The sequence below is a fragment of the Cupressus sempervirens genome, chromosome 1 (assembly GCF_028749045.1).
Source record: "Cupressus sempervirens isolate cs-2001-9-10 chromosome 1, ASM2874904v1, whole genome shotgun sequence".
Classification (NCBI taxonomy): Eukaryota; Viridiplantae; Streptophyta; class Pinopsida; order Cupressales; family Cupressaceae; genus Cupressus; species Cupressus sempervirens.
This window is the reverse complement of record NC_143118.1, coordinates 284,154,207-284,163,286: the sequence shown is the minus strand read 5'-3', so window position 1 is coordinate 284,163,286 and position 9,080 is coordinate 284,154,207. Positions and strand designations below refer to the sequence as shown.

Genomic DNA, 9,080 nt, shown 5'->3' with positions numbered 1-9,080 from the left:
ATATGTCATGTACTTACCAATTAGGTCTTCTTAATTCTATGTCTAAGTTCCCATCAATGACAACAAAATGCATCACTATATCTAAGTTCACCTCTAAATTACTGATCATCTTATGTCATTCTCATGGAAATGACAACATCTTTATCAAAAGGAGTTCATGGTTGTTTCAACATTGTTTAGGGAGGAAAAAACCTCATTTAGACCTTCAAAATTAGCTTTAGTTTTTTTCTGCATTTTAAGAAAAGTGTGTTTGTAGTAACTTTGAAATTATGTTTCCAATTTCAAAGAGTATTTTTAAATTCTTCATATCCTATGCTAGAGTACCCTTAGGAAGAAAAACTAGTTGATTAGGATTTATTTTGAAATTTACATAAAATGGCAAAATTTCAAAATTGTGAAAATCTTCCAAAAATGGAACTTTTGATTTCTTGTGTAGTTTAGAGTTTTCTTTGTCATTTAAGGATTTGTCAAGGATTGTAGAGGTAATTATTGATGAATGGAAAGATTAGTGAGTTTCAAAAATCAAATAATTTTTCTATTTCAATTCTTAATTAATGAATTAGTGTGAAGATCCACTTGTGTGAGTTGCATCATTTCAAAGTAAATTAGGGGTAAAGTGAATAAAATATTTTGTGAATAATTAGTTACTACAAAATTATATTTAAAACATAGAGTTTTCATTTTTGAAATGCAAAAAATAATGACAATTTCAAAACATACATGTAATTTGAGGTATATCATTAGGTATCTAGACATTAAAGGTTCTAGTAGATGATAAGATGCCATATGTATTTTATAGATAAATTTTCTTCAAAATACAATACTTTTATGTTTTTCACTCAATCAAATAATTTTATAAAGTTGAGAATATATAGTTTTAGTGCTTCTTATGGAGGAAAAGAGAACTAAATGGGATTTATAATATGTTCTTAAGAGAAATAATCATATTCAATAATTAAAAAAATGACCATGAGAATTAAATGTTATTACTTTAATAAACAAACCAAACAACTTGGGCTTGTAGAAATTAAGCTAGTAATATTCTTAAAGGAAAAATTAATGATCAGACTAATGAAGGTAACTGAGAGCTTGTATTGATGATGATGATGATGATGATGATGATGATGATTATATGATGATGATGATGATGATGATGATGGTGACTATGATGATGATGGTGAACATGAGTATGTATTTTGAGAGTTCATAACTAAGTTGGGTCACATCATAAGACAAAATAATTTTTATCATCTTAAGTTATCTTCTCACTTTGTAATAGTTCTTCACATCTAAAGTATTATTAGATTTCATTTATTTACTTTGGACTTCAGATGTCATCTTTAGTGCTGACATCTATGAAGAGTGTATGTATTTTATAAATTTTGATAGAAAAAGGTAGCAAATTTTGTGTTGACATCAATATGGAGTGTTTTCCATTGAGATTATGATTTTATGAATAGGAATTATACCATTGTAAGTGTTATCAAACAATTTAATGGAGCTCTTTAGTATCCAAATTTATTTGCTATTGAATAATTTGAGAAATGGTTATTCACGAGTTTGAGATTTAGAACTTGATAGTTAAACTCAAAGATGTATACTCTTTTAAGGGTATCAAGGAATATTGATTAAGCCTCACTCAAGTTAGGATTTATTTATTAAAGTAAAGCTATTTTTGAAAAGATGTATGTATTTTATATCACCAACAAGTTTTGTGAAGACTTATGCATGGTCTCTTGATAAGGCGAAGTATTTTTTTTAGGTGTGTTATATATTCTCAGGGACAATATAATAATTGGGTCAATGTTAGCATACTATATACTATTTCATTTGAAGTTTTTCATTACCAAGCATATATTATTGTTTAACAATATAATTGATAAAGAATGTTTTCTAACGTGTAATTTCTAATTATACGTATATAGTATACAAATATATGTCAAAAGTTCAAGGTATCAAGCCTTTATCAAACATTCACTTGTCTTTCCACAACTACAAAAAATAAATACTTATTTTTTATTTATCGTGTCTTTTTCAAAAGAGAAAATAATAAATTTGAAGAGGTTTGATACACAAAAAAATGTTTCTATTTTTGATTTACTATTTGTTCCCTTTTTGTGTAGAAATCTCAAATACATTCTTGGTGAATTGAATAAAACTCTCTCTCTCTCTCTCTCTCTCTCTCTCTCTCTCTCTCTCTCTCTCTCTCTCTCTCTCTCTCTCTCTCTCTCTCTCTCTCTCTCTCTCTCTCTCTCTCTCTCTATGTGTGTGTGTGTGTGTGTGTGTGTGTACACATACAGACACAAAATAAGGGTCATACCTTGAACTATAATTAAAATAAAACTTAATAAAAATGTAAGATATTGCAATATATTAACATGACAAGAATATGGCATAAATCTATATGAAATGAACATATTCCTATCTTGAAAATAAATTACCTCAAGCCTTTAATAAATTGTATATTGAAACCAAAATGTAGATGATAAAATAAATTGAAGCATATTTGTAGCATAAAAAAACATGAGATTCATATATCATGGTCAAAATGAGGAACAATAGTAGGGAATAAATTTTTTAATACATGAAAACAAACTAATACACTAAAATAAACTAGAGACTTACTATCCTCTATCACTTGATTATAGAGAATTTATAAATCTTTTTATACTTGAAAAAGTAGTTCATAATCATAGTACCCTATAAATTATTAATATTACATTTCGATGGGATCAATAAGAATTTTTTTGACATGATTCCTCATATCTTTACTAGAAATGCTAAATCCATCTCTCTCTTTGTAGAAAAGTAGAGCACACCTTAACATGTCATAGGAAATATCCATGATGCATGTTGGGATCTTGTTATGTTTGAAAAGTTCCATGTTCAATTCTTTCATATGTCCATCTAACATAGAGTTGATGGACTTCAATGCATCTTCCTCGCTAGATTCTAAGTGATCCCTCATATAACATGCTATGGATGAAGCAATTTCTCCTCAAGCTGCCTCGGCCTTCAAAAATTGTTTAGTTTAGTTTTCATTATGATAATGATTAAATCTTCATTAAAAAATAACTTTATAGTTTCTCTATAAATAAAAATACTATATTTTGATTGGTACAATATGACATACCTTGAATGTTCGAATATCACCTCTTAATCCAACAGCCAGTCCTAAAAGATCATTGAATTTTGATGGATAATTAATTTTTTGAAGATCGTCTTCTAAAATTTTATCTACTGTTAATAGTGTTTGCAATGTAGCTGTACGAGAGCCTGTACTCTCTACTCTATTTTTTAAGTATGTACTTAAATTTGGTATATGTCTAGTAGAAAGCCACTTAGCTTCTTTCCACATAGAATGTAAATAACCATCCCACTGCAATAAAATGTAATTTATTTAAAATCCAACCATATAAATTAATCTTAATAATTGAGTACATTAACCTAATCAATACTAACCTGATTTTCAAAATAACCATATTAAGGAAAGTGTATGCACTTAAATTTTTTTTTTTTTGATATAGTATATTATAAAGAAATGTGCATTGTAATTAAATATGAAATACATAGTGAGTTGTACTTAACAGACATATAAGAAATAGATGTGTGTAATTACTAGATGAATGGAAGAAATAGAAAATAGAGAAGTAAACAAAAAAATTATTATAATTAATTTTGAAATAAATTTCAATAAATAAATTTTAGTAATAATTGATATTTAAAAAATAGTACACATATTTTATAAATAGTGTATTCAATAGTTTTATTCTAATTTTCATGAAAATAAAATGAAAAATATACACCTTGAAAACAAAGTAGTATTATGTCATGAGCCCAAATTTAAGGATATATGAATAGCATATTATACAATGATAATAAAGAATAATAATGAATAGATAATAATAAATATTATAATTACGTTATACATTAATAAAATAATAATATATTTAACTAATATTTGAATATAAATACTAATAATAACTAATAGTAAATTGATTACTAAATTTAAAACATATTAATCAATGTAATATTATATCTAGTAATGAATAATGATAATAAAGAGTAAATGGTTAAATATCAATCAATTCTCTCTTATTATTATATACCAAATATTTTATATATCAATTATTTAAACCTTTCAATTAATATAACTCTTATAAATTACTATCGAAGATAATGATGAACTATGTAATGGGCACCATCAAAGAGACACGTTAATAACCAGACAAGTTGACATGTTGATTCATCACACTGCCCTAATTTTGTATATTTACTAATCGTTGAATGGGAAGTCAGAAAAGAAAAGGGTGTCGAGGCATATGCAATCACGCAGAAGAAGGTAATCACTAAAGTACATTGATCAAAGAGCGAGTGATACCAGTAATCACCGTCCACAGCAGGTGGAAAGAGATAATATAAAAAGGGGAAGAATACAAGGAGAGTGCAGACTATCTGCTTGGTTCTATCTCCCATAATCAAGGTGCATCTAACCCAGCAAAGACTCCACTCCTTTCATTAGGTTTGGATGCAAGTAGACATGGACTAAGGCATATCAACTGCCATGAAGGATATACCAGCTTACCATTCTTTGAAGGCATGGAACAAATATCATTGAAGATGGGAGAATGGCATTGACCAACTCGCGGGGAGAAAGCCACATAATATATCAAAACCCACAAGCATTTGAGGAGTGTAGATTTTGGGTATAGTAGACACACCATCCCCTCGGCATCAAGGAAGAAACAAGGTGATTAAGGAAAGGTACGAGCACTTAGTTTCCACAACGACATTAATAGTGAAAGGTGGAGAAATCAGCAACTTCAAACTCACAAGGCATTGAGATTACAGTCCAAAGATTTGTATATAAATTAGACTGCAGATATAGATGCTATCATCGATTACTATATAGTAACATTGAACGACAGGGAGATGGAACGACAATACATTAATAGTTGTATAAATATTCAGACCTGACTGCACATCAAAATACACGGCTCACCATTGTTGAAGCATTGTAGATTGCATACCTAATAAAGCTATATCCGAGAAAACATGGCAAAAGATATAAATAAAGAAAGAAAAAGTAGAAAAAATGAATGACCCTAAAAAGGGGTCATTATATATTATAAACAAATAAATTTTTGAAGGAATTGATGACAAGCATCTAATATAAAGAGTATTTATTTATACCACATTTCGAGCATGGTGGAGAGTGTCTCTGTCTTGAATATTTTGTGCATCATGTACACTTTCATTAATTGCATCATAAAGTACATGGTATGGAATTTTCATATATTTTGGAAGGTGATCTACAAGAGGGGAATCCCACCTAAACCAAATGTCAATACTTTATATTAATAATATTTTATAAAATATAAAAATTTAAACAAATATTTCATAAATAAACTCATACCTGTTAAAGGTGTCACCAAAAAGTTCAAGTTCATCAAGTGTTCCATACGTATCTTAAAAATCATCTATAACTGTTCCAAGGGTACAAAATTTTGTAAAGGCAATTCTATAAGCTGAATATTTAGGTTTAGCTGTAATTGCACATGCCGAAAAGATATATTCCACATGTATATGTCTACAAAACTCCAATGTATATAATTTTAACTCCTTCCACCATCTAAACATGATAAACACAAATAAATTTCATAAATAAAAGATATAAATAAAATATTCCACCAACTACATAAAAATACAATGTAAAATTATAAAATAAAGTAAAAATATTTTATAAGCATAGAAAAAAGTAATCTTACAATTTTATAAACATTATTTTGTAGATAAATATGCATATCTTAATTCAAATATTCAATTCAAGATGAAAGATTCAAACAACCCTATAATAATAAAATGATTAAGTGTTATCAATTTTAAAAGTAGTTTAAATATCTTTCAATAAACTTACCTATTGATCATTTGAAGTTCCTCTGGATACAATGATTGCATAATATTAAAATCCAATTTAGCTAGATATAAAATCTTCTGATTATCCTCGTTCTTGAAAATTAGTCATTGAAAGTAAAAATATGTAAGAATATTACTCTAGGTCTGTTTGGTTGTGGGAATAGAAATACGAGAATTGGAATTGTTATTTTGAAATAGTTATTCTGGAATAGAAAATGGGGATACATGTTCCTAGTGTTGTTTGGTTGAGTCAAAATTTGATGGGGAATTCACAGACCCAAAAATTTATGTTTTCTAAAATAGGAATACATATTCTAATTCTCCCTATTTAGGTGGAATTGGAGATGTTCATTTTTAGGTGAAAATTAGAATACATATTCTTATTCACAATTTTGATTTGGTGTAGAAAAATGAAAAATGAAAAATTTAAAAAATTTACATATATCTATTCCAATCAACAAACGGCCTCTAAAAGACAAAATGTTATTCAAAATTAAAAATAGTTTAGTTACTTGAGCCATGGGCTATTTTCTTCATATATATCCATATAATTCCTTGCTTCCAATCTTGGCAAATTGGTGTGCCAACCATACTCTAAGTTATGTGATATCTGCGCATGATAGTGTTTGCATTAGAGTTTAAACAAAATAACTTTACTATATTTCCTACATTCTAACATTCTAACAGAAACAAGCATCATTGTAACAAAAAACATAGCATCTTTTCTTTTTCAATTACCACTAGCATCACTACTACCTCTTGTAGAAGATCGGCACTAGAAGTGGGAGTCTTTTGCAGGATTTGGTTTAAGTACATAGTAGAAAAGTCTTTAGCTTCATCCATTATGTTCTCCTCTGGGAATGCAATCAATGAAACTTGAAACAAGCTTACTAGAGTCTTTATTTTACTAGAGTCTTTATCTCCTCTGATTGAGTGGGGCAATGAAAGAACTTTCCATCTTTTTCTTTGAACTTTTCTAACACATCTGCCATTGCATCATATCTACTTCAAATAATAATAGTAATAAAATGCATTAAGTTGTATTGTGATGTGGAAATAAAGTCATATAGTTTCAACCAGAAACAAAAAATAGTTTCATATAATAAAGTAGAGTAAAGCCTTTCATATAATAAAGTATAGTAAACCCTATCATACCTATAGAAATGGGATATCTGTGGAGTCGAAGGATTCAGAGTCCCAAAGCTGTGGTATTCAAATGTTTACTGCTGATGTCATTCCAAAACCTGCAACTCAAATAACTCTTAGTTGCAATCATACACATGACATGCCAACCACCTTAATCATCGTTTAAACCATACAATCTTTGTTTATAACATTCTATCAGTCTTAAACATTACACATGTAAAGGGAAAAAATTAAATTTTGAAAAAGTTTATTATTCTATTTTAAAAATCAATGACTAGTGTGTGATTTTTACAGTATAACTATAAACATAATCAAGTGTTTCTGCTATTTCCTTTTGAAAGTTTCGTTCTATTTCGAGGCATTCAACTTTATCTACCATTTTAAGGCATTTCAAAACATTTTGTGAAAATGAAACTGAAGCTCCCAATGCATTGAACATGTCTTTGACCTCCCCGACAAGTCTATCAGCATGCTCACGATATTCAGGAGTCTAAAAAATTACATACAAAACAAATACAAATAGATAGTTACATTGTAATTCATATTATCATGTTAGAAAAAAGAATGGAATAACAAAGCATGGGATAAATATGGTGCGAAAGAAGATTACATCGTAAGGCAGTTTAGGGAGGGATTGTATGAAATCATCGTCCCACAAGTTTCCATGATGATTTCCTGTACGCCTAGTGACATTTTCGTGAACAGTTCTAGTGCTGGCCATGGCCTTATTCATTATTGGATTCCTCGGACCTTTTGCTTCTAATGTTGGGAATGATTTGGGAGAAGTGTTTACGAGATGGGTGGGCTTAGATTTCAAGCACAAGCTCAAGCCACGGAAGAGATAGACATCAGAGCCTTCACAGAGTGTAGGCTTAGATTTCTAATGGTGATTTTGCAGGGGTATTTCCTGGCCTTTTGTAGACAAAAAGATATATTAATGAATTATACTTCTTGTGAGAGGTACATACACTAGAATTAAAAAATGAAATACTGGTACACCTATCACAAAGTTTCGACTCAATGAAACAAGTAGCTAATTTTTATACGCATTTATTTGACTTGACAAGACTTGTATGTTATTCTGTCTACCTTGATTTCCCACGATTTTGACTAATGAACATGTTTGAAATATCTTAGTAATAAATCACATGGGAAAGGTATGCCGGCCTACTTTGACTTTGATTTCACACAATTTGGACAAATGAAATTGTTTGAAATATCTTAGTAATCAATCACATGGGAGAGGTATGGGGACCTAATAAATTAAGATAATATATTAATAAGCAGTCACATGGCAGAAATAAAACATAATTTTTAATTAATTATTAGTTCCTATCTTTGGCAGGGAGCTAATGGAATCATTAGATTTCATATTATTAGTCCTTGCCTATTATTAGTCCCTGCCTATATGCCTATATAAAAGGGAACTAATGTTCTCATTAGACCTCCTCATATTAATTGGCATGGCAAACAAAATTCATAATCCTAATGTTTGAATGATAATATTTTTAAAATCAATTTCTGAAACACAATTCCATTTTCTTATTGGTTGAAGATATTTTTATGGCTTTTATTTTTATTTTAAAATCATTAATATTAGAAGAAAATGGTACACAAGAATTCATTGTATTGTTAGAATAATTGGATGTCATTTACTCTCCAGAGTTTGATTTATAAAAAATCACAAATCACAAATCACTGATGGTGTGTGCATGCATTGAAGCTCACCAAGCTGGTTGAATGCAACATGACCGTATTTCTTGGGTGTTGAGATCAATGGAGTTCATTTCTTCCATACACTCTAGAATCATGTCCACATTCACTGCGTGGTCTCATTAAAATGACTAGTCTGGCGAGTGGAAACTTGCTCAATTGGTGGGATGTTGACGTTGATAGGTCATCACTTGAATAGCCAAAAATAACTCCTCAATGTTCCTACAACCTCTTGAAGTGTAGAATGCTTCCAATTTGGAATTCTCTGGAAAATATATAATTCTTATTAAGGTCATTGTTCTTTT

The 9,080-nt window shown here is 29.3% G+C and overlaps 1 pseudogene; it reads right to left on the bottom strand.

Moving 5' to 3' along the window:
* Positions 1-2,716: 2,716 nt before the first annotated feature.
* LOC149577208 (alpha pinene synthase, chloroplastic-like) lies at positions 2,717-8,112 on the bottom strand (annotated as a pseudogene).
* Between the last annotated feature and the right edge of the window lie 968 nt (positions 8,113-9,080).